The sequence below is a fragment of the Aquarana catesbeiana genome, linkage group LG10 (genome assembly GCF_042186555.1).
Source record: "Aquarana catesbeiana isolate 2022-GZ linkage group LG10, ASM4218655v1, whole genome shotgun sequence".
NCBI lineage: Eukaryota > Metazoa > Chordata > Amphibia > Anura > Ranidae > Aquarana > Aquarana catesbeiana.
In genome coordinates, this window is record NC_133333.1 from 216,284,541 (window position 1) to 216,310,235 (window position 25,695).

Consider the following 25,695-nt stretch of genomic DNA (forward strand, 5'->3'; position numbering starts at 1 on the left):
AGAAAAGGGAAGTTCCATACGAAGCGATGATTCTGAGCATGCATGTTTTATTGCGCGTCGGAATTGCATACAGATGAACGGAATTTTCGATAGGAACTTTTTCCGATGGAAAAATAGAGAACCTGCTCTCAATCTTTTGCTGGCGGAATTTCCGACCAAAAGCTCACATCGGACTTTTGCTGGCGGAATTTCCGATCGTGTGTACGGGGCATAAGAACACAGCCACAAAGAATGAATGGTACAAAAACATCCTCGGAGAGCAACTTCTCCCACCCATCCAAGTACAGTTTGGTGAAGAACAATGCCTTTTCCAGCATGATAGAGCACCTTGCCATAAGGCAAAAGTGATAACCAAGTGGCTTGGGGAACAAAACATTGAAATTATGGGTCTATGGCCTGGAAACTTCCCAGAACTTAATACTATTGAGAACTTGTGGTCAATCTTCAAGTGGCGGGTGAGTAAAAAAACAAAAACTCACAAATTCTGACAAACGCCAAGCATTGATTATTCAAGAAAAGGCTGCCATCAGTTAGGATGTGGTCCAGAAATTGATTGACAGCATGCCAGGGTAAATTGCAGAAGTCTGGAAAAAGACGGGCCAATAGTGCAAATACTGACTCTTTGCATAAACTTCATGTAATTGTCAATAAAAGCCTTTGACACTTAAGAAATGCTTGTAATCATACTTCAGTATACCACAGTAACATCTGACAAAAAGATCTAAAAACACTGAAGCAGCAAACGTTGTGAAAATTCATATTTGTGTCATTCTCAAAATGTTTGGCCATAGCTGTATGGAAAAGACAAGGATGTATGGAAATTACATTAGTATCACCCACAGTACCATGTTAGAATTTTTCATTTTGCAATCATGATTTCTATATTCCTGTGATGGAAACCAGCCTTAGTTCAGACTCATATCCAATAATGTCATTACAACTGCTTAAAATGATTGTAAAGACTTGTTTTTTTTCAGTGGTTTTGCACACAGCAGCCTGGATCCTCCTCTTCTCGGGTCCCTCTTCTGTGCTCCTGGCCCCTCCCTCCTGTTTAGTGCCCCCACAGCAAGCAGCTTGCTGTGGGGGCACCCGAACAGAGTCACAGCTCCCTCTGTCCATTCAGACACGGAGCCCCGACCTGGCCCTGCCCCCTCTATCCCCTGATTGGCTAGCTGACTTTGATTGACAGCAGTGGGAGCCAATGGCAATGCTGCTATGTCTCAACCAATCAGGAAGGAGAATCTGGATGGCTGAGACACTCGTTAGCATCGCTGGACAGAGAGGCCTCAAGTAAGTGTTAGGGCGGCTGAGAGGGGCTGCTGCACAAAGAAGGTTTTTTATCTTAATGCATAGAATGCATTAAGACAAAAAGCCTTCTGACTACAACCACTTTAATTTAATGCCCATCTTTCACTTCATAGGAGTCTTAGTTATTTGGTAGCTGTACGTACAGATGCTGGTATTTCACAATCAAACTACCTGTAGACTGCACTGATGAATACACATTGGACAGAGCAGAGGCAGGTTAGGATGTACTCTGTAATACTCAGACATAGGAACACGAGTGGGCAGACAACTTGGTGAGATAAAACGATGTAACGTCTCCAGCATTGGTGACTTTGCATCTTTGTTTCTGGTTCTGGCATGGCACCATCCATAGCACGCATCATTACAAGGTCAAGTACCGAAAGGAGTGCAGCTTCTATATGGACTTTATATAGAGCTTCTCAAGGTGTGAGAGCCATGCTATTTCCAGATCAGATATTCCAATCTCCCTCCTCTCACACGGTTTTCACATCTCTGATAATTAGTTGGTGATGCTGCCATCCTCGTGTTTCGGAGTCACTCAGCTACTAATGCATCTCAATTACCTATTAGCATCACTCTGGTTATAGAACATGTCCTAGATTGTAAGCTCTAACGAGTAGGGCTCTCTGATTTTTCCTGTATTGAATTGTTTTTTTTTTTTTTTTTAACTGTACTGTCTGCTCTCATGTAGTAAAGTAGTAGTGCAAACTGTTTGCGCTATATAAGTCCTGTATAATAATTATAATAAGGTTATATATGAATGTGTCCTTTTCAGAAAGATGGCCCAGCAAAGGGTTATGAAACCTGAATGTCACTTCAGATGCAGATCATGAATCCTTAAAAAAAAAAACCTAGGAGGTAGTGCTGTTCATACGACTGCTCATAGAGGTGAAGATACACATCTCATACCAGGCACACTTCACACTCCCCTTGTAATATACATATTTCCCAGCATGCCACAATGAGAGACTGTAAGCAGTCACCACTAGCACAGTAAATCAGATCCGAGTCCAGTTGTCATGTTTACTGCAAGCTAAAACCTGACTGGTTGCCACGGGTGACGGCGACACTTTTCCCTTCCTCCATAGTCTAGCTAGAGCTAGTCATGGTTTTCAGTGAGTGTCTTAAGTGGATTACAGCAGATAAGGGATGTCCTTAAAGTTGCAGAGCTGCCTGTGGAAATCCCAAGAGTGCTGAGTTTAACCTTTTATCTGCTGAATGGAGGAGCCAGAGGATCTGGATGTAACCACAAGGGAAATTTCCCCCCCAGTCTGGTTCTGTAATGCACACCATGACAGCCATTGGTCAGCAGCAAACTATACATGGAAAACTCCCAGCACATGCCCAGTCCTTGCTGCTCATCCCCAGACTGATTTGTACTTCTTGCCTGGAGAACAAATCTGTCACAAATGCCATGTGAAGTGTAAAGGAATTCCAGCCTGCCTCTGAGGAGACTGGCATCCCATTCCTTCTATTGATTTGTTTCTTCCAGCTGGTATTAGGAGGACAAAGCTGATTAGGTCAGAGCCATAAACCAATAAAAGCTTCCTTGCTCTGGCCTTGTAAGCAGGTACCGGGCACAGCTGCTGGTTGGTGTACAGACATTCCCATTTGCTGTCTCTTTATCATCACTGTATCTTCCCAAACTAAAAGGACGCTTTGGCGGACCGCCCCACGACCATAATATGCATTAAAATACACTGTGTGGTCGGCTCTTCAAATCTACTCAAAAGAAGACTATATAAAAGCTGGGCATCCCAAAAATATACATAAACCATGCCAGTTACACTTTCTAATTAAATCTGGAATAAACACATCACAATTAGACATACAGATCACTTCGAAATCACATTTATGATGGTTTAACAACATAACAGACACAGAGAGATAATTTATTATCTGCAGACATGTTTATGGTAAAGTAGAATAAGATGGGGAAAAGATGGAGGCAGCAAGGACAGGGTTAACAGTTGGCTGAGAGGCTACACCAAGACAGGACTGGATCCCAAGACCCATATGGCAGTATTTCCCTCAAACTTTCAGGCCGCTGCACAGGAAATGATGACTAAATGATTTAACCCTTCTGAGGTTTCCAAGCCCATTCCCTGACATTCCTCACAATTCTCCAGGGCAACAAAATATAATCAAATCCATGTGTGATCACCGGTGCCTGAAGAACGGCAATCTGGCAGGATCTGGGCATAATGGGTTATATCAGATACAGACCTAGATATGCAATATGAATGTATCCTGGTAGGGGGTAGACCTAGCCCAAGACACTCTGTTGTGACCTCTCATACACACAGCCATCACGCTATTCTTACAGAGGTCACCATGTGTGATGAGTCTCTGCAGCTGCTCTGGAGACAGATCCTTTGTTTCAAGAGAGCTGGATCGCCTGGAAGGAGGTGTTCAATGCTCATCAACAGCTGCAAACAAAAGCTTAAAGCTATCCCACTTACCTCCGCTACAATGGTCTATTCTGTGCACATACAGGCCCTTCTTCCCAGTCTCTGCTTTCCAGAACCCGACCACACAAGACATTGGAGGAAGCAACACACCAGTACCAATCCTGATATAGAATACTCCTTCCCGTTAGCCCTTTGATACAAATGGAGGATGGCTCCCAGCTCTATACCTCCTGCGTCCTGACGGCTGATCGCACACTGGCAATTTCATGCTCAATTTGTACTACAGAAAATCAGCAGTGATCGCTCTTCTTTTCCAGTCGTTCCGTCACTCGCTGGCTGCAGGGGTCCCATAGGACACACTCAGGAGCTGAGGAGTAGGGAGGGGAGGGAGGATGGGAGGCGATACAGAAGATGCCGTGCCTCTCTCCATCATGTAAAGATGGACAATACTCATCTCCACATACAGCCAGGATGCTGAAATTTCTCTCTATGCAACCACAGAATGACCACTATCCCACTCTGACAAGAGAAGTGCAGAGGGGAAACATCCCATAGATGTGAATTCTCTATCGGTGTACAGACAGAGATCTTCCCCTGCATCCAGCCATAGAATAAATATTATTCCACTCTAACTGGAAAAGTACCCAGTATTATCAGAAGAATCATTTACTGCAGTTTTATTATTCCAAACATCTATGACTGTTAAATTTACTGCTATCAGATTGAAACCTGTAGCGCAAATGTCACATGGAAAATACCAGATGGGATGGCTGCTAAATGTCAGCAGTGAAGACAATTCTAATTATAAACACATTGATAAAATGAAGCCAACTGGAGCTTCAAGAGAACAGCGATCAATATTCTTACAAACATTTCCTAAGACAATAAGGTGTATAAAACAGTCCTGGAGTCCAAGAATCTCTAACCTCATGTTAATCTGTCATAAACTGGGGACAATTAATACTCAAACACTGGTCTTTATGGAATGATCAGAAGTAAATAAGTTAATAAAAAAGTGTACAGTCAGTGAACTGTGAAAACTAGCAACGTGTCTTCCAGACTGACCCTGCAGCATATAAGGAGGGGTATAGTCAATACACTGCGCTGAGCCCAAGATGGCTCATTCATACACTCACTAAGGCCCCTTTCACACTGGGGCGGTAGGTGCGTCGGTGGTAAAGCGCTGATATTTTTAGCGGCGCGATATCATCAATTTTCGTAGCACTATTCAGCCGCTAGCGGGGCACTTTTACCCCCCGCTAGCGGCTGAGAAAGGGTTCCAATCACCCGCAAAAGGGCTGCTGCAGCAGTGCTTTGCAGGAGGTATAGCCGCGCTGCCCATTGATTTCAATGGGCAGGAGTGGTGGAGGAGCGGTATACACACCGCTCCTTCACCGCTCCAAAGATGCTGCTAGCAGGACTTTTTTTAGCGTCCTGCCAGAGCACCGCTCCAGTGTGAAAGCCCTCGGGCTTTTTTTAGCGCTGTAGCGCCTGCAAAACGCCCCAGTATGAAAGGGGACTTAGGAATAAAGTGACACTCCATTCCCACAAACCACACCTGGAGCTGTATGTAGATCATCTAGTAAATGGAATGACACTTGTAGAGGGCAGAATACATCTGCTGCATTTCAGAGAAGCCTCTTGGAGAGTAAACTTTGACTGTTCCCTGAATGCACAACATGGCCTTCTCATGATTATAAAGCTGGCTATACACTAGAAGAATTTTGTTCGAAATTGTTCATTTTGAGAACACACAGCAAAAGAAGAGTTTAGCAGACAAATTTAGCTGGAGACATTCATGGCTCCACAAAGCTCCCTACATAGCCTTGATTCTCTACTACAGCTCAGATCTGGCAAAACTTCTTGGCAAGGAGGGCTAATGCTTAGCCTACCAAAATTGTGCCTCCCTTTCCTGTGCAGAGATGGATAAGCTCTGAGGTTTTGGGACCAAGACAGTGGGTAACTCTATACTCGAATGACCAGCTTGGTCAGAGATGATTCATCCAGTATGCAGTTTTATGCTACATTCCTGTTGACAATCTGCAAGCCACTGGCATTAGCTCGCACCTCTAGTGCTTCCCAGAACCCAGTATGAGCCATGCAGACCTGGAGATGTTGACTGAGGAACTTTCCTTTCAATTGACTTTTGTTGAAGGAGCTGGGTAGAAAACATCCAATTAGATAGAGCCACTGTTCAGGTACTCTGACAGCCACGTTGTCGGCTGTTAGAATACAATAGCCAACAGGAGAGATTCATCCATCCCCGCTGTTTTCCGTGGAAAGAGGGATCTGTCACATTCACGTACGATGAACTTAAAAGTGGATGTCTAGGCAAAAACTAACTAACTCTAATACTACTCTATGTCACATTCTAATGCCCTGTACACACGGTCGGATTTTCCGATGGAAAATGTGTGATAGGACCTTGTTGTCCGAAATTCCGACCGCGTGTAGGCTCCATCACACATTTTCCATAGGAATTTTCGACACACAAAGTTTGAGAGCTTGCTATAAAATTTCCTGACAACAAAATCCGTTGTCGGAAATTCCGATCGTGTGTACACAAATCCGACGCACAAAGTGCCACGCATGCTCAGAATAAATTAAGAGACAAAAGCTATTGGCTACTGCCCCGTTTATAGTCCCGACGTAAGTATTTTACGTCACCGCGTTCAGAACGATCGGATTTTCCGACAACTTTGTGTGACCATGTGTATGCAAGACAAGTTTGAGCCAACATCCGTCGGTAAAAATCCATGGATTTTGTTGTCGGAATGTCCGATCAATGTCCGACCGTGTGTACAGGGCATAAGACTAATCGAAGACTAATCGATATGACCCTGTAAAGCAAAAATGGCTGTACTTACCTGTTCTGCAGCCGATCCGGTCCAGTCCCACGCTGAGCTGTCAACAGTGGCTTCACTGTGTGGGCATGTGCAGGAGAGGCAGTTGGCAACTGAAGCTCCATAGTAACTCTATGGGTGACGTCACTTCCTGGCATTTCCCAGCCATTGCCCGTTCTCTCCTGCCCACAGAATCAGGCGCTGGAGATCAGACCAGATTGGCTACAGAACAGGTAAGAACAGTGATTTTTGCTTTACATGGCTAGATCGATTAGTCTTAGAATGTGGCATAATGTAAGATTAGAGTTAGTATGTTTTTGTCTAAACTTCCACTTCAACCTCTGAAGATATACTGTACAGCTCATAACAAGTGGAACGTTAAGGCCACTTTACACCTTCAGCCATGCTGTTCTGAGAAACCCAAAATCCAAGCTAAAGATTTTGCACATTCTCAAGTCTCATTACAATTATACACCGATCAGCCATAACATTAAGATTACTGACAGGTTAAGTGAATAACATTGATTATCTTGTTACAATGGCACCTGAAAGTGTGTGGGATATATTAGGCAGCAAGTGAACATGTTGTCCCTGAGCCTAGGTTCACATATGTGCGACGCGGGAACCAGCGAGATTACAGCGCCAGTTCCTGCATCGCATCTCTCCCTCAGGCAGTTCACACTGCCCTCTGCCAACCACTGTGGGTGTCAATACATTGTTAATGACACCCCAGATCGGTTCACAGATTGCAGTGTGAACTTGCACATGAATCAGATCGCATGGGTGACAACACCCATGCGATTCGATTCTAGTGCGGGGGGAAAAAAGTCCCAGCCCTATTTTCGTGTGAATCCATTGCGAGTTCACCCATACAACTGTATGGCTGAACTCGCATTGCACAGACATCACATCGTGATCAGCACTTGAGGTGCGGGTGCGAATCACATGCAATGTCTGAGATCGCACATATGTGAACCTAGGCTCAAGTTGATGTGTTGACCACAGAGCAATGGAAGAAGGTGGCCTGGTCTGATGAATCACATTTTCTTTTACATCATGTGAATGCCTGGGTGCGTGTGCAACGTTTACCTATGAAAGAGATGGCACCAGGATGCAGTATGGGAAGGCAAGCTGGTGGAAGCAGTGTGATGCTTGGGGCAATGTTCTCCTGGGAAACACTGGGTCCTGACATTCATGTGGATGCTACTTTGACATGTTCCACCTACCTAAACATTGTTGCTGACCAAATACACACCTTCACGGAAACAGTATTTCTGCTGAAAAAACAAGTCTACTCCATGGAGGCCTCATCTCACAACTTACAGGACTTTTAAGGGTAAGTTCACCTTTACAGAAAAATCTGTCAGGTGAACTTACACAGGACTCCCTCCTCAACCCTCCCCCCCCCCCCCCTACAGTCCCGCTGACCTGGAGTGTGGCGATCTCCCGTTATAGCCACGTCACCGGCCCGGGGCTTAGAAATCCCTTTGGCTTAATCTCCAAAACTTTTAGGAGCATTCTAATTGGTAGGTGCCGTCACATGGGCGGCGCCGACCAATCAGAGCCCACGTAGCCCGTCCTGTCAGCGAGGAAGAAGAAGAGAGAAAGCCGAGGGGGTTTCTAAGACCCGGACCGGTGAGGAGCCTATACCAGGGCTCATAACTGGAGATCGCCGTGCTCCAGGTCAGCAGGGGGGTAAGGAGGTGTAAGTTCACCTTACGGATTTTTCTGTAATGGTGAACTTACACTTTAAGGATCCGCTAATCCCAGCTTGGTGCCAGATACCACAGCATACCTTCAGAGGTCTAACGTAGTCCATGCCTCAACTGGTCAGGGTTGTTTTGGAGGCAAAAGGGGAACCTACTCAATATAATGTGGGTCATCATGATGTTATGGCTGATTGGTGTATAGACAGCACAACTATGTGTGTACATTTGTAGTAACGTCCGCTTTGTGATTTTTACCTACAGGTAAGCCTATAATAAGTCTTACCTGCAGGTAAAATGAATATCTCCTAAACGTGCACCAATTAGGAAATATTCACACTGGATGCAGTCGGTGACGTCAGCACATTATGCAATTGTCTTACAGGGGATTTTTTTTTTTTTTTTACTGCAGCGGTTTACAATCACTTTAATGAAAAAAGAAATTCTGAAAATTAGTCATGATGTGGGTGAACTGAAACCTGCAAGGTTATAGTAGCCACCCTATGAATGAACCACTAATCATATAAACACATATAAGCCTCTTTATAAGTTGCTTTTTATTTTGTCACACTTTACCTATTTTGCAACACATTTTATAATGATTAATAAAATTTTGAATTAGAAATTGCAATAACAAAGGGAACATTTAAATAGAGGACAATAACAATAGCAAAAAATTTAGGATAATTGGAGAAAAAAATATGGTATTAAGAAAGGTTCTGTTTTCATCTCCCTCCATTGGAAAAAAAAAAAAAGATCCAGCTAGGATAGCATGTATAACCTGAGCGATGATTGTGTTGTGTATAGTTAGGAATGTGTAGTTTTTAAAAGGAGAAGTCCAGCCTCAGCTTTTTAGGCTGGGCTTCTCCTAAGATTCACAGGAGTGCAATTTGTTTTGCACTTCTGTGACACGTTTTCAGCGGAGAGCGGTCCGAAGTCCACTCTCCACTGAGGTCACTGCCATCAGTCGAGGCAGCGAGTCATCCCGACTTCCCAAGACTGGACCTGTTGCCTTGATTGATGGCAGTCTGAGACGGCCTCTCCCCACCCCTCCACAGCTCAGCGCGCCAATGAGCATGGAGAAGCAGAACAGGAGCAATGCTGACTGACAGTGAGCATCGTTCTGTTCAGGGAGGAGTGATAACCGAGCCATCGGCGATGATCGATGGCTCAGTTCTCAGTGCAGAGATGCAAAGGGACAGCTGCAGCATTGGTCTGATGCTCCATCCACCGAGGTAAGTATGAATAGAAAAAAAAAAAAAAAAAACATACTTCTCTTTTAAGGCAAACGGTTAGTTGTACTTTGTTATGTGCACCGGTTGGCCGGGGTATGTCCCAAAGGCCCTGTTTTGTACCTCGACAGCAAAAAACTATTTTTAATAAAAAAAAAAAAAAAAAAACTGAACCCCCCCCCCAAAAAAAAAAACAAAATAACCCATATCAGTGTATATTATTTAGTCTGTGTAAAACGTATACAAACTGTTTTTTTTTTAAATTTTTTCCTACTTTTTAATAATTTTTTTTTTTTTACACAAGCGGTCATGAGAGTAGTTAAGTGTCACCATAATGAGCTAAATGATATATTCCAACAAATGTACTGGTTGCATTTCTTATCTCTATATACTACAACATAATGAACTACAAGAGAAACCCGTAACAAATAAAAATTAAAAAAAAAGGGGCGAGGGTTAGCACATTCTTGGATCCCTGGTATTCCTTTAGGCTTCATGTGGATGAAGAGGCGGTATCCATACCATGTAACCATGTGGCCAATGTCCTCTTACTGGTCACTCAAAAAGGATTCAGGGGAAGAAAAGCCTTCAAGAGGAAGGAAGGAAGGAAGAAAGGGAAGAGAAGAAGGGGGGGGGGAGGTAAAAGGGGGGAAAGTGCACTCCTGTCATTCCAGGCATAACTGTACGGATGGCTCATAGGGCTTCGGACAGATATTTTATCCATGGTTCCCAGACTCTATCAAAGACTGGCTGCTTATCGAGTAATATCGCTGAAAGGCGTTCATTGATCATGATCCACGAAAACTTAGTTCTCACCAAATCGAAGGGGATCATGGACGCCCTCCAAGATCTAGCTACTGCTATCCTGGATGCAGTAAAGATGAATGATATAAGTTTCCTCGTGTGTCCCGGCACTCCCTCCACTGGGCATCCTAGTAGTGCCTGCTGCAGCGATTTGATTAAATTTACCTGGGTTAGAGAAAAGATAAAATTGTAGATGAGAATCCAAAATCGCCTGACTTTAGGACATGTCCACCATATGTGGTATACTGTGCCTTCCATGCCACATCCCCTAAAACATAGAGGGGAAGTGCCTGGGACATATGTCGCCACTCTCTCTGGTACCATGTACCATTGCAGCACAAGTTTGTAGCCTCAATCAGTGAGTTATTAATGTATGCTTTTGAGGCGAATTGTGGCATTTTAAACCATTTATCAATTTCCAACGTTTCCTCTATATCCTGTTACCACTTGTTCATATAAAACAATTTTTCCGACTTAGAGGACAAGATGCTATATATTTTAGAGATATGGCCGGTATGCTTATCGAAAGACCCACATAGATATTCCATTGGGGTGGAAGTTGTTAAATCATTTGTACACTGTAGAGTCCTCAGATAATGCACAATCTGGTAGTAATGCTACATTTCTGTGTTGAGAAGTTGGTATTTATTTCAATAAGATACGTTTATGGTCGCACATGTCAGCAATACGTATCAAGCCCTTGTTAGTCCACCATGTGAGCCCTTGAGGATTAAGACCCGGGGTGAAATCAGAATTACCAGTCAATGGAGCCAAGGGAGCATGAGAAGAGCTAAACATATGAGGCTTCATCAATCTGTCCCGTAGGCTTAGAGAAAAGGATAATGTGGGGCACAATATGATTGTTCTATCTCTCATTCGTAGCCACATCATATGACTAATCGGTTTGGTGGGATGGAGAGACGATTCAATTTTCATCCAGGAAGGTTGAGCTTGCAAGGAATGGTAACGAATTAGTTGAGCTAATTGCACGGCTTTAAAATATTTGGCTAGGTCTGGAGCTCCCAGGCCACCTTTCAATTTGGGTGTAAAAAGGGTGCACCTATTCACCCCGGGTCTTTTGTCCCCCCCATATAAATGTCATAATCTTGCTCTGCAGTACATTAACATCGGACAAGCGGATTGCAACTGCAAATGTTCTAAACAAGTACAACAACCTTGGAAGGAGATTCATCTTTATTGAGTACAGTCTACCGAACCACGACGGTGGATTGTTGACCCAGCGTAGAAGATCCGCTGTCAGTTTCCTATATGAAGGAGGATAGTTGGCCTGATACAGGGTATGTAGGGAGGGAGTTAAATTAATTCCCAAATACGGGAAAGCCTCTCTTTGCCACTTAAACAAGTTTTGGATTCATTTCACCGTGTCTGCCTCCAATGTGAGGTTTAAAGCAACCGATTTTGAATGATTAATGGTGTGACCCGAGATAGCTGTAAATTGGCGCAAGGTTTGATATAAGTTAGGGAGCAACGTTACTGGGGATGAGAGAAGCATCAATATGTTGTCAGCGAAAAGGGCACATTTGTGTTCCCTATCTCCGCAATATATGCCTTTTATATCTGGGTGACCTCTTAGTTTGATGGCCAAGGGTTCCAGGGCCATTATAAATAAGATAGGAGATAAAGGGCAACCTTGTCATGTCCCCAGTAGGTGCGCTATACAATGTCTGCAATATAGTTAAAAAATTAGGCCAAAATCCATATTAGTTTCCATAGAGTATATAATCCCATGATACAGAGTCGAATGCCTTGCAAAGGTCTAACGACAACAGCATGCCCTTATGCTTGCCATGGTTGTCCCAGTTTAAATGAAGTGCTGTTATTACATTTATCACCCATCGGGTTTGGTCAAGAGCCTGTCGATTGGGAACAAACCCTACCTGGTCTGGATGGATATAATTGGATAGAAAAGTATTCATTCTAGTCACTAAAATTTTAATCAATTTAAGATCCACGTTACTGAGTGAGATAGGGCGATAATTGGCATGGTCCTTCCCTGGTTTGGGGATGACATGTATGAAAGCGGCATTTTCATGCGTGGCTAAGGGGGAACCTCTTCTCAATTCATTGAAAAAGGAGCATAGATGAGGTGTATCTCAATATCTCTGTGTACTTTCTATAATAACGGCCAATAAAGCCATCCGGGCCCGATGCCTTTGATGGGTTCAAACTTTTAATTGCTGCCTTGATTTCTCCCTCCGTAAAGTCGCCCTCCATTAACTCTATGTGGCCCTGTGCCACCTGTGGAAGGGGGATATTGTGGAAGAATGTATCCGATTGAGCTGTGGGGAATGGGTTCGGTGTCATATAAAGTTTAGAAAAAAATTAGAAAATTCTGCAATGCTTAATTGGGGGTTTGGAGTAAATTTCCCATCTTGCATCCGTAATCTTGGATTGTATGGTTGAGGGGTAAGTTTCCTAGCCAATGGTGTAGTAGACTCGTCTCCAAAAATATAGAATCGATGCCTAGACCATCGTAAATACTTCTCAGCCTTAGTGGTAAGGCTAAGATTTAATGCTGTACGTGCCGCTTCAATTTTATGTGTCAAATCTAATTGGGGTTTATACTCTTGCTCTTGCACTATACGTTGCAACTCCTCCTCTTGTTCTTGTATCGTTTGTGCGTGATTGCATTTGGTTCTGGAGGCTATTTGGATTAGTTTGCCAATAATTGTTGCTTTATATGCTGCCCAGTTAATGCTAGGGGAGGTATCAGTTGCATGATTGTTAGTAAAGTATTGCCTTAGGGCAGTCTCTATTTCATTATAAATGGTAGGGTCATTAAGCAACGAGACATTAAGACGCCACAATGAGAGTTTCGGTCTAGTCCACAGATCTGTTAATGAAATCTGGACTGGCGAATGGTCAGGCCACGAGGTGGACAGTATTTTGGCCGAGTCAATGGATGGAAGCAGTGGTGACAGTGTAAATTAATGGCTTTCATTCATGACAGCTTGCTTACGATTGTGTTTGGTTAAAACCAATCACATGATACAGGGTGCCGTGATTGCATATAATTGCTATGATTGGTCACAAGTGGCCAAGTACTGAGCACCCAGGGGGTGCGCCAGTGCTTATGTGCTGAGTGACGTACCAGTATGTTGCTTAGCCTGCTGCTGCCCACAGTAAATGTACTGTAAGTGGGAACCAAGTGGTTAATGTTGATAAATGTAATTATGCACTTGGGGGCTATAAAACATGCAAGTATCATACAGGCTAGGAGGAGAGCAGCTGGGGGAGTTAGTGGTGAAAAGGATCTGGGTGCCCTAGTAGATCATACACTTAATAGCATGCAATGCCAAGCTGCAGGTGCTAAAGCTAGCAAAGTCCTTTATTGTAATAAAAGAGGTATAGACTCCAGAGAGAAAGAGAGAGACATCATTTTATCCCTGTATAAATCTTTAGTAAGACCTCATCTGGAATATGCAGTTCAGTTTTGGGCACCAATTTATTTAAAGGATGTTGGCAAACTGGTTCAGGAAAGGGCAATCAAACTGATAAGGGGCATTGAGGAGCAAAGCTATAAGAAAAGATTAGAGGAACTGAATTTATTCTCTCTTGAGAAGAGGAGATTAAGGGGGATATGATCAACATGTACAGTTGTGCTCAAAAGTTTGCATACCCTGGCAGAAATTGTGAAATGTTGGCACCGATATTGAAAATACCAGTTATCATGCCCAAAAAAACATATTTAAAGGATAGTGAACATATGAAGCCATTTATTATCACATAGTTGTTTGGCTCCTTTTTAAATCAAAATAATAACAGAAATCACCCAAATGGCCCTGAAAAAAAGTTTACATCCCCTGGAATGTTTGGCCTTGTACAGACATACAAGGTGACACACTCAGGTTATAATGGCAATTAAAGATTCATTTCTCACATCTGTGGCTTTTTAAATTGCAAATAGTGTCTGTATAAAAATAGTCAATGAGTTTGTTAGCTTTCACGTGGATGCACAGAGCAGGCTAGATACTGAGCCAAGGGGAGCAGAAAAGAACTATCAAAAGACCTGCATAACAAAGGTAATGAAACTTTCTAATGATGGAAAAGGATTTAAATATATACCCAAAGCCGTGTATGCCAGTCAGCACTGTTCAATCACTTATTAAGAAGTGGAGAATTTGAGGATCTCTGGATACCAAGCAAAGGTCAGGAAGACCAAGAAGGATTGCAGCCTCAACTCAAAGAAGAATTGTTCAGGATACAAAGAAAAACCCACAGGTAACCTCAGGGAATATACAGGCTGCTATGGAAAAAGACGGTGTGGTTGTTTCAAGGAGCACAATACGACGATACTTAATGACAAAAATGAGCTGCATGTACGAGTTGCCAGAAAGAAGCCTTTACTGTACCAATGCCACAAAAACCCAGTTATATGCCCGACAACACCTTGACATGCCTCACAGCTTCTAGCACACTAATCTGGAGTGAGGAGACCAAAATAGAGCTTTATGGTCACAATCATAAGTGCTATGTTTGGAGAGGGGTCAATAGCAATAACAAGAATACCATTCCCACTGTGAAGCATGGTGGTGGCTCACTGATCTGTTGGGGGTGTGTGAACTAAAAAGGCATGGGGAATCTTGTGAAAATTGATGGCAAGATTAATGCAGCATGTTATCAGAAAATACTGGCAGGCAATGTGCATTCTTCTGCACACAAGCTGCGCATGGGACGACCTTGGACTTTCCAGCATGACAATGACCCCAAGCACAAAGCCTAGTTCACCCTCCAGTGGTTACAGCAGAAAAAGGTAAAGGTTCTGGAGTGGCCATCACAGTCTCCTGACCTTAAATTTCATTGAGCCACACTGGGGAGACCTCAAACATGGGGTTCATGCAAGGGGACCAAAAACTTTGCATGACCTGGAGGCATTTTGCCAAACAAATTGGTTAGCTATACCACCTGCCAGAATTCGGGGGCCTCAGACAACTAATATAAAAGACTGCACACTGCCATTGATGCTAAAGTGGGAAATATACAGTATTATGAACTAAGGGTATGCAGACTTTTGAACAGGGGTTATTTTGTTTACATGTTTTGTTTTATGATCGTGCCATTCTGTTATGACCTACGCTTGAATATGAATCCAGTAAGAAATAAAAGAAATGGGTTTTGCCTGCTTACTCAGGTTTCTCTTTAACCTCGTGACACCGGCCGTACGCATATATGCGGGCGCTCAGTGGGTGGGCCTTAATGGCGGGCGGCTGCATATAAGCAGCCCTATTACACAACTTACCGTGCTTAGAGCACACTCCCTTTGCCGGCGGTATAGCCGCGCCGTCCCATTGATTTCAATGTGCAGGAGCGGTGAAGGAGCGGTATACACTCCGCTCCTTCACCGCTCCGAAGATGCTGCTAGCAGGACTTTTTTTTACCGTCCTGCCAGCGCATCGCTCCAGTGTGAAAGCCCTCGGGGCTTTCACACTGGAATGAAAGCAGCGGCACTTTCGGGTCGGTTTGCAGGCGCTATTATTAGCGCAATAGCGCCTGCAAACCGCCCCAGTGTGAAAGGACCCAAAGAGTCGGTAGGCGTTCGGCGCAATGGGGTTTAAAATTGAACACACTGTATATTACCATTTAAAGGTTTCCATCATGCCAAAAACTGGTAAAAAGCTGCCACATCTCTGGTTTAAGCAGAAAAAAGAGGAATACCCCCTACATAGGATTTTAAACGGCAACAATACTACCAAATTGGTTAAAAATCAATATTTATTTAAACATGCAAAATAAGATCAATCACACATGTGATGATCTAGATAAAAACACAAAACATGATCATAACAAATTTGAACAGATATTGTGCATGGATTCAAATACTGTCCAATATCCATGAAAGAATCTTCGGTACCCGACGCGTTTCAGGTTCAAAAGACCTTCGTCAGGGGTAAAAATATAGGAGAAATATACATTTAACAGTATATCAACATAAGGTGAGCGGTGCAAAGTTCAAATGTTTATTTGTTCAAAACAGAGATTTAGTAATCACTGCCATAGATGGTAATATTGGTAGGTTAGTGCGGCTCCCGAACTTGACCAAAAAACCTCACGGAGGTCCCCCAAACATGGGGTCGCAAACATGTGTGTTTAAGTTGGTGACAGGAACGGATTGGTAGAAAGAGGTGAGACTATCATGATATGGATCTTGTAAATCGTTCCGTGATCCTTTAGTGGAGGACGTTAAAGGTTATACACAGTGCAGCGGAAGCTGCTAGCCCTGTGCAATTCACGTCCTGTAATCGCGCCGTACCTCCCTGGCAGTGCTGTATATTACCAATTCTCCAAGGGTATGCAAACGTTCAAGCACAACTGTATGAATGCATAGGTGGTCCATATAGTGAACTTGGTGTAGAGTTATTCACGCTCAGATCATTACAGAGGACAAAGGGGTGCTCTTTACATCTGGAGGAAAAGAGATTTAACCTCAAAATGTGGAAAGGCTTCTTTACAATAAAAGCTTTGAAAATGTCAAATAGACTCCATCAAGAACTAGTTCTGGCTAGCTCAGTAGATTGTTTTAAAAAAGAGATAGATGCATTGCTAACAGCACTTAATTGACATAGAAACAAAATTTTATGCCGCGTACACACGATTGGACTTCTCGTCGGAAAAAGATGTGACGGCTTTTCCGACGGGATTCCGCTCAAGTCTGCCTTGCATACACACGGTCACGCAAAAGTTCGGTGATCTTACGACCGTCAAGAACGCGGTGATGTACAACACTATGAGCCGAGAAAATGAAGTTCAATGCTTCCGAGCATGCATCGAATTGTTTCCGAGCATGCATAGGGATTTTGCGCGTCGGAATTGCCACAGACTATCGCATTTTTGGATAGGAACTTTGACCGACCGAAAAATTGAGAGCATGCTCTCAATCTTTTGCTGGCTGGAATTCCACAAGCAAAGGTCCGATGAAGCATACACACGGTCGCATTTTCCGACGAAAAACTCATCGGTGTTTTGTGGGCCGAAATTCCGATCGGGTGTACGCGGCATTAGGAGGTAATAAAATGCTTTGTGTTTTTATTTTATTTTTTAATAATTACATTTTTCTGGAGAACAAAGCCGTCACTGCACCTGTGCCGCTAGGAGCTATCAATGAGATGACTGCAGTGGTTCCTGGCTGTCTGCAACTGCTTAGAAAACAGACATCTCAGTGCTGGACAAACCCCTTGTTTTCAATAGGAGGTCCTGCACTCTCCACTGTGATAAAATCCAGTATGCTGCATTTTGGCTGCACTGACCTGCATTTTACCAAGCACGTCAATTGCATAAAATCTTTAATGCTCAGTGTATGAATTTCTGCGGTGATTCAAGCCTAAGGAAGACTGAAAAGGGGAATAATCTTGTTTTTATTATACACACAATAAATAGGACAGTGTCAGGTTTTGTGAGTGATATAAGGGGACTCTTGTTTATATTCTATAGCACAGACCTTATGAATCAGTTGTATCTACAGCATTAGACAGAAAAGTGATTTCTTTTTTGCACTGGTATGGAATGGATACTTAAAAACCCTATATATATATACATGAAAAAATGTACATAGAAACGATTTAAACCATTTCAAATATAGTATTAAATAATATTTACAATCCTAATAATTATTCTATCTGGCTTCATATCATCAGATTTGCCAAAAGAAAAAAAAAAAAAAAAAAAAAAAGACAAGCTGGACCAAAAGATATTCTCTAATTGAAGTAGCACAGGCCAGCCATGACAGTGGCGGGAGGAGTTTATATTTTACGTGGAGGCAGCCAGACTCCCTGGCAGGGAACACACAGTGCATTCACTGATCCCGTGTATGAGTCAGCGCTGCAGGAGCTCCTCACACCGTTTATTTTCCAGCCTTTGTGCCATGTCAGCACTCATGGTTTTAAGTCTAGTGTAAGATTACATTGCCGTACTTTTACAAACACAATGAATTTCCATACGAACCCTGCAAATAATACAAACTTGCAGAACAAACATTATGTTACCATAGATGTACAAGATTTATAAATATAGTGTATGATAACAATGGAACCCATTTTTATGCCTTTCCCATGAGGGGAAGTGAACAAAAAAGTTATCATGCTGTTCTTTGGGGGTAGCATAAGTGACAACATGATTAACAATAATGTACTGTTATGCTGCACACACGAGCAGATTTTCCGTCGGAAAAAACTTGGGATGGTTTTTCCGACGGAATTCCGCTCAAGCTTGCCTTGCATACACACGGTCACACAAAAGTTCTCTGAACTTTCGACCGTCAAGAATGCGGTGACGTACAACACTGCGACAAGCCGAGAAAATGAAGTTCAACGCTTCAGAGCATGCGTCAAATTGTTTCCGAGCAAGAGTAGGAATTTTGCGCGTACATTTGTACAGACGATCGCATTTTCGAATAGGAACTTTTTCCGACCGAAAAATTGAGAACCTGCTCTCAATCTTTTGCTGGAGGGAATTCCTCCAGCAAAAGTCTGATGGAGAATACACACGGTCGCATTTTCCGCCCAAAAGCTCTCATCGGTCTTTTGCTGGCCGAATTTCTGATCGTGTGTATGGAACATAACACAGCAGCAGTATCTTGGGTTCAATCCCCACCAGGTCCATTATCTGCATGGAGTTTACTACCACAGGAAAAATACTGCTAGAGTAACACATCTAAACCTATACCTAATACCTAGTGTGTGTGTGTCACTGGGGTGGGAGATTAGAGTGTAAGCTCCTCTGCTCCTCTCCACTGATGTGACCTTCTCAGTGTTCTCTGTACAACACTGTACAATATATCAGATAAAAATATACAATAGCAGTGTGTGACTGTGGCAGAGACATTAGAATAGATATTCATGTTGCAATAAGATATGTCAGCGCCATATACAGAAGTAATATATGAGAATGAATACAAATTCCTTTCAAACCTCTAATATGAGACAGAGGCTAAACTGTTAATTTATATGCTTAACAGATGTTAAAGCAGTATTAAAAAAACAAAAATGTGATATATTGTGGCTTACCAATCCTTAGATGCGGTGGCTGCATTTGTTTTCTTTTTTGAGTTTTCTTCCCTTTATTTGACCTGGTGATCTGACCAGTAACACACTTCCTGTCTAAGGCCCTTTCACACGGGCTGTCTGATCATGTCCACCTGTCAGTTTTTCAGGCAGACTTGATCGGACCCTCTAGTCTCCACTATGGGGCGGCGGATGTCAGCGGTGACATGTCTCATGGTGACTCCCTGCTATCCAATCCAATTCTGTGGTTCTATTTTACATTCGTCTGGTGAATCGGATCGGATAGGATAGGATAGGCGGATGATGACTTCCTTTTATGCCATCCATTGTGTACAATTGTGTTGCTCGCTGTGATCGGTCACAGTGATCACATTGTACATTCAGTAAAAATGGTTGCTTATACCAATGTCCTGGCGTTTTCGGGGCTCAAGAAATAAGCAGTCAGTACATCAGGATTGATCGATATTCATATATATATATATATATATATATATATATATATATATATATTTCCATAGTTTGTGGACTCTCTAACTTTCCTATCAACTAAATAATGTACACTGATTTGGGTTATTTTCACCGAAGAAAGATTTGCTAAATTTTATAACAGAAAATGCTTTTTTTCCCCCAAAATCTATTTTTGTTTATTCAGCCAAAAATGAAAAAAAGACGCAGTGGTGATCAAGTACCACCAAATAAAAGCAATTTGTGTCAAAATGGATACAGTGTCGCATGACCGTACAATTGTCATTCAAGGTGAGACAGCGCTGAAAAGCTGAAAATTGGCCTGGGAAGGAGGTACCTGATATTGAAGTGGTTAAAAAAATTGACTTACTGCCTGGATCACCAGGTGAAATAAAGGAAAAATGCCTAAAAAAAAGAAAACAACTGCAGTCTCCACATTTAAGAACTGGCATGCTGCAATATATAATACTTTTGTTTTTGGGTTAATACCCCTTTAATCTACAACTTGAAGATCCGTTTTGCTAAAAGTTGTACCCATTGTCATGGTGTGTTCTGCTTTTGGCTTTCTATTTAATTTCCTTAAAAACTTCAGTAAAGAATACAAATGAAGTTCTTGCAGTCAGTTTTATTGCCGGGCACAACGACCCCTCGAAGTAGAGCTCCCCCCCAGTTCTCTCCGGAGGTGAAACTAGATCCAGCAGAGTATGAGGCTCAGTCAGTACACACAGTGCGGACTGTGTACCGGACTCTCGTAAACCGCTACAAACTGTTACTGGGAACTGTAAAAACGTCATCTAGACAGCTGTATGTGTGACCTGACCTACTCCACACACAGAGAGGAACGATCATCCCTAAACTGTTCAAGATGAACATTTTACCGGCTCCCATCTACCACACATAACTCATCTGCCCCCTACAAATATAAGACAAGGCAGAACAAAATGGCTTTCTTTACTGTTAGAGTAGAACCCCAAACTATTTTTTTGTTTAATAGAGTGGAGGAAAAGTCAAAATCTCTGTGTCTCACAGAAGAGGTTTTCTCATCATCCTCTCCAACAGAAACACGCAATGATAAAAACACATTTTATCATTAAGAGAAGGGTTAAAACTTGCCAGATTCAGACAGCAATTAACCCAAAAGAGAGCCTAACTGTTCCCTACTTTTACTAGAAAAAAAATGACTGGAGCTGTGCTTAAAAATAACAAACATGTCATACTTCTCTGCTCCGTGTAGTGGTTTTGCACAGAGCAGCCCCAATCCTCCTATTCTAGGGTCCCTCTTCGGCGCTCCTGGCCCCTCCCTCCTGACGAGTGCCCCCACAGCAGCTTGCTATGGGGGCACTCAAGCTGAGCCGCAGCTCCATGTGTCCATTCAGACACGGAGACCTGACTAGGCCCCGCCCCCTCCTCATTAGCTCACTAACTTTGATTGACAGCAGCGGGAGCAATGGCGCTCTGCTGCTGTCTAAGCCAATGAGGAGGGCAACCGAGTCTCTCCTGCAATATTGTTGGATAGAGATGGGGCTCAGGTAAGTATTAGGGGGGCTGCTGAACACAGAAGGTTTTTATCTTAATGCATAGAATACAGCTGTGCTCATAAGTTTACATACCCTGGCAGAATTTATGATTTCTTGGCCATTTCTCAGAGAATATGAATGATAACACAAAAACTTTTCTTTCACTCATGGTTAGTGTTTGGCTGAAGCCATTTATTATCAGTCAACTGTGTTTACTCTTTTTAAATCATAATCACAACAGAAACTACCCAAATGACTCTGATCAAAAGTTTACATACCCTGGTGATTTTGGCCTGATAACATGCACACAAGTTGACACAAAGGGGTTTGAATGGCTATTAAAAGGTAACCATCCTCACCTGTGATCTGTTTGCTTGTAATTACTGTGTGTGTATAAGGTGTGTATAAAAGGTCAATGAGTTTCTGGGCTCCTGACAGCGCCTTGTATCTTTCATCCAGTGCTGCACTGACGTTTCTGGATTCCGAGTCATGGGGAAAGCAAAAGAATTGTCAAAGGTTCTGCAGGAAAAGGTAAAGAACTGTATAAAACAGGAAAGGGATATAAAAAAGATATCCAAGGAATTGAGAATGCCAATCAGCAGTGTTCAAACTCTAATCAAGAAGTGGAAAATGAGGGGTTCTGTTGAAACCAAACCACGGTCAGGTAGACCAACTAAAATTTCAGCCACAACTGCCAGAAAAATTGTTCGGTATGCAAAGAAAAACCCACAAATAACTTCAGGTGAAATACAGGACTCTCTGAAAACATGTGGTGTGGCTGTTTCAAGATGCACAATAAGGAGGCACTTGAAGAAAGATGGGCTGCATGATCAAGTTGCCAGAAGAAAGCAATTACTACACAAATGTCACAAATTATCCCATGCACAATACGCCAAACAGCACAGAGACAAGCCTCAAACCTTCTGCCACAAAGTCATTTGGAGTGATGAGACATAAATTGAGCTCTTTGGCCACAACCATAAATGCTTAATTTGGAGAGGAGTCAACAAGCCTATGATGAAACCATTCCTACTGTGAAACACGGAGGTGGATCGCTGATGTTTTGGGGATGTGTGAGCTACAAAAGGCACAGGAAATTTGGTCAAAATTGATGGCAAGATGAATGCACAATGTTATCAAAAAATACTGGAGGAGCATTTGCATTCATCAGCCAGGAAGCTGCGCATGGGATGTACTTGGACAATCCAAGATGACAATGATCCAAAACATAAGGCCAAGTCGACCTGTCATTGGCTACAGCAGAATAAATTGAAGGTTCTGGAGTGGCCATCTCAGTCTCCTGACCTCAATATCATTGAGCAACTCTGGGGAGATCTCAAAGTTCATGCAAAACAGCACAAGAATTTACAGGAACTGGAGGCTTTTTGCCAAGAGGAATGGGCAGCTTTACCATCTGAGAAGATAAAGAGCCTCATCCACAATTACCACAAAAGACTTCAAGCTGTCATTGATGTTAAAGGGGGCAATACACAGCATTAGGCCCCTTTCACACGGACGGATAGAATTGTGCTTTTAGCTGCGTTTTCTACCGCAGCTAAATGCACACAATGCTTTCCTATGGCCCCATTCACACACTGCGTTTAGCTGCATTTTCATTACATGCAGTTTGTTGTGGATAGAAAAAATAGAATTGACTGCGTCCAGGAGCGATTTAGCGCAGCTATCCGTACATAACCGCAGGTAATCGCAGTGCACTGTGTCAGCTGCGGATAGCAGTGCCTTGGATCCCCGCCAATGCCAGGCACTGTTTGGTATGAATGTTGAGGGGGAACTCCACGCCAAATTTTAAATAAAAAAACGGCATGGGTTCCCCTCCAGGAGCATACCAGGCCCATTCGGTCTGGTATGGATTTTAAGGGGAACCCCTAAGCCGGAAGACGGTGTGGGGGTCCCCCTCAGAATCAATATCAGACCCTTATCCGAGCACGCAGCCCGGTTGGACAGGAAAGGGGGTGGAGACAAGCGAGCGCCCCCCCCCCCTCCTGAACCGTATCAGGCCGCATGTCCTCAACTTGGGGGAGTTGGTGCTTAGGGGTAAGGGGGGCACCCTGCGGGCCCCCCCCCACCCCAAAGCACCTCGTCCCCATGTTGATGAGGACAAAGGCCTCTTCCCGACAACCCTGGCCGTTGGTTGTCGGGGTCTGCGAGCGGGGGGCTTATCGGAATCCGGGAGCCCCCTTTAATAAGGAGGCCCCCAGATCCAGATCCCCTACCCTATGTGAATGAGTATGGGGTACATCGTACCCCTACCCATTCACCTAGGAGAAAATGTCAATAAAAAAAAAAAAAAAAAAAAAACAGTAGACAGGTTTTTAAAGTGATTTATTAGGCAGCTCCGGGGGTCTTCTTCCAACTTCGGGGGGCTTCTACTGACTTCGGGGGTCTCTGAGGCCTCTTCTACCTCTCTCCGTTGTTGTCTCCGCGCTCTCTGGTACTTCTCCAGTGCTTTCTTCCTTCTGCCGGGCTCCTCCGCTATCTACTGCTCTTTTGCTGCTCTTTTGCTAGCGGAGGAGCCTGGTCTTCTGAGACGTCTTCTTCCCTCTTCTCTTCCTGAGATGTTGACCCGACGCTCCATCCCGCTGTCATGCCGTGAGCGAGGTCCGCAACCAATTATATAGGCATGGGGCCTATATAATTGGGGCGCCCCTTATGTCGTCACAGTCCCTATATAATTGGTTGCGGACCTCGCTCACGGCGTTACAGCAAGAGGGAGCGTCGTGTCAACATCTCAGGAAGAGAAGAGGGAAGAAGACGTCTCAGAAGACCGGGCTCCTCCACTAGCAAAAGAGCAGAAGATAGCGGAGGAGCCCGGCAGAAGGAAGAAGGCCCCCGGAGAAGAACCAGAGAGCGTGGAGACGACACCGGAGTGAGGGAGAAGAGGCCTGAGAGACCCCCGAAGTCGGAAGAAGAGCCCCGGAGCTGCCTAATAAATCACTTTAAAAACCTGCCTATTGTGTTTCTTTTTATTGACACTTTTTTTCCCCAAGGTGAATGGGTAGGGGTACGATGCTCCAGGAGTTTGGCGATCACAGTGATTCTTTTGGAGTCACACACAATTGTCTTGTTATACAGTAATCTTTGTGATGTAGGGGCGCTGAACCTTATGTGGATGTGTTTAAGGTGATGGGTGGTTTGTGGTCCTAGAGGCTCTTCCCAGCAACTGTGGGGTCTTGCTGGACCCCAGAGAAGTTTGTTGAACTTTTGAAAGGATGGGAGCACCACACCAGCTTGTACAGACTTTTTAAAACACTTTTTTTTGGTAACAGTATACAGTAAAGCTTCGTACACACTAGTATTTTTTTTTTTGTTCAACCCAATAAAACTGACAGCTGAGGTTGGAGCCGCTGTACTAACTTTGCGATCTCCCTCACTGTTCCATTGTGTTCTGATAGGGGGATGATCCCCCCCCGCCAGAACACTCCGGCCAGCGCTCTCAGCCATTGCCTGAGAGCTCTGATCAGGAGCCAATCAGCAGACCCTTTTCGGTCATGCTCCTCCAACAGAAGCCAGAATGGCCCTTCTTCTGTCGGCTCAACTCTAGTACACATGGGCCAAATGTCGGTTTCTATTGAACCAACCGATGCCATCGAACATTCGGTCCATGTGTACTAGGCATTAGTGGAACATTACTGGCTACTAAGAAGGGATTGTGAATGCATGGAGAGAGATCCATTTCATACTCATCCTCAGATCAGATCGAGGAGGAGAGAGAGCCAGGACAGAGTAGATGATGATCTATGAAGAGAACAGATGAACCAACATTATATCAGATAATGTGCTTTTATTACAATGCTTACAGGCCCAACAAATAATTCTGTGTAAGTTCAAATACACATTTATATTGAATAAATGCTACATGGCTTGGTAGGATCATCCTCCACTTGAGCAGTACTACCATGTCGTCACAGCTCTATAAAAGTTATCAAGCTACACTGTATTTGTGTTGTAGGCATTACATTATTGTGCTTATGGCTCATGTACATCAGGCCTAGAAGCAAGTCAATTTCATGTGCTTCTGAGTTGCTTCATTTTGCTTTGATTAAGCAGTTGTTCTGAGCAAATTCTTAGTTACCAGTTAGGCTAGGTTCACACCTATGTATTTTGCAGTGTGTTTTCAGATTTGCAAAAAAGTACTACGGTCCATTTAACATAATTTCCTCTGGGTTTGTTCACATCTGTGCGTTTTCAACAGGTCCAATTTTTGAAAAGAGTCAGGGACTTTTTTGCCTGCAGCAGATTGTGTTTTTGGTTTTATAGGCTTCAATGGAAGGGAAACGCATTAAAAGAAAAAACAACATGAAAAATTCATGTACATGCGGTTTTAGTGTGATTCTTGTATGACACCAGACACCTCCTCCTAGCAACATTAAC

The 25,695-nt window shown here is 43.4% G+C and overlaps 1 protein-coding gene across 11 annotated transcripts in view; it reads right to left on the reverse strand.

The window, feature by feature from the left end:
* Positions 1-25,695, reverse strand: part of ARHGAP32 (Rho GTPase activating protein 32) — a 352,740-nt gene that overhangs the window by 85,468 nt on the left and 241,577 nt on the right. Inside the window, exon 1 of one of the 11 annotated variants that reach the window (XM_073603304.1) lies at positions 3,771-4,098. The exons of the other annotated variants lie outside the window; for them this stretch is intronic. The gene's annotated coding sequence lies outside the window, so the exon portion shown is untranslated. Of the gene's footprint in view, positions 1-3,770; positions 4,099-25,695 lie in introns of those variants that run through there. 11 annotated transcript variants of the gene reach the window in all.